The sequence below is a fragment of the Micropterus dolomieu genome, unplaced genomic scaffold (assembly GCF_021292245.1).
Source record: "Micropterus dolomieu isolate WLL.071019.BEF.003 ecotype Adirondacks unplaced genomic scaffold, ASM2129224v1 contig_9113, whole genome shotgun sequence".
Classification (NCBI taxonomy): Eukaryota; Metazoa; Chordata; class Actinopteri; order Centrarchiformes; family Centrarchidae; genus Micropterus; species Micropterus dolomieu.
The window spans coordinates 1-1,143 of record NW_025738099.1 but is presented as its reverse complement, the minus strand read 5'-3'; the positions used below and the strand labels follow the sequence as shown (position 1 = coordinate 1,143).

At 48.9% G+C, this 1,143-nt stretch overlaps 2 non-coding genes across 2 annotated transcripts; one reads left to right on the top strand and one right to left on the bottom strand.

Annotated features, from left to right (window-relative positions):
- Nucleotides 1–526: 526 nt before the first annotated feature.
- Nucleotides 527–608, bottom strand: trnas-gcu. Its single transcript has one exon. It is a non-coding gene; the product is annotated as a tRNA-Ser (tRNA).
- A 127-nt stretch (nt 609–735) lies between these two features.
- On the top strand, nt 736–808 carry trnaa-agc. The gene has a single exon. It is a non-coding gene; the product is annotated as a tRNA-Ala (tRNA).
- The last annotated feature ends 335 nt before the right edge of the window (nt 809–1,143 follow it).

Here is a 1,143-nt window from a genome sequence, read left to right as displayed (position 1 = left end):
AAGGTCCGAGCCGGGTCGCTTTACGTTTCTTTTTTACATAGGCCTGGAATGTCCGATGCAATGGCAAGGCTTGGAGGGGAAGGGGAGGGCGAGCCCACGAGATAGGTGCTTGCTCCTTGCACAGGATAATTAGCTCAAATAGCAGAGTGCTCGCTCAGCATGCTTGAGGTAGCCCGCTTTCTTCAGGAGAGTTTGGGGTTCTTCTGTTTGTGATCAGAGGAACAGGCATTTTACGTGGCCATATGCTATGCACAGGTGGAAAGTGGCAACCTTAGCTTGCGAGAGATAGTGGAATTTATCTGCAGTACATATGCTATGCACAGGCGGAAAGTGGAAACCTTAATTTGCGAGAGATAGCGGAATCTATCTGCAGTACAGGTGTTTTGTTCAACGGAATGTGTGAAGACTTGAGTTCAGTGCAAGCGGCGGTGTACCGACGAGAACGTTTCCTTGGACAAACTGACCTCATTTTTTCCAAAGGAGCCAGGTATATTTGTGACATGGCAGACTAAAGGAAACTATGCTGCGACGAGGATGGGATTCGAACCCACGCGTGCAGAGCACAATGGATTAGCAGTCCATCGCCTTAACCACTCGGCCACCTCGTCTGCTGCTGGCTCCTTTTTGCAGTGAAAGTCGAATTCAGGCCACTTACAGTTGGTTTTGTCTAGTATTGGAACGGCGTGGCATGGAGGGGAGGCAGACGGGACGAGTGAGGTGCCTGCTCCCCGCACAGGGGAATTAGCTCAAATGGTAGAGCGCTCGCTTAGCATGCGAGAGGTAGCGGGATCGACGCCCGCATTCTCCAGGAGTCCTTGGGTCTTGTTGTGTTTCTGATCAGCGGACATGATGCGGAGTCCAAGACCACAGTGGGGCTTTTTGCACCAGCTCAACCGAGAACTGCCTGAAGACAACCAGTGGGTGGTTCTTCACAGTTGTGTCTTGTGTCTTTTCCTGGAGAATTTCCCGGTCACCTCCCAGGATTGTTACATATGCCTGCAAAGTATTGAATTCCTTTTCCTTCACTCAAGCTCTGTGGAATACAGAAAACAGGGAAATTATAGAAAGTAGTGTAACCATACTCCTTAGTACACTTGTAATCAATGAAACATTTGATGTTTTATTGAAATGTCATGTGACATA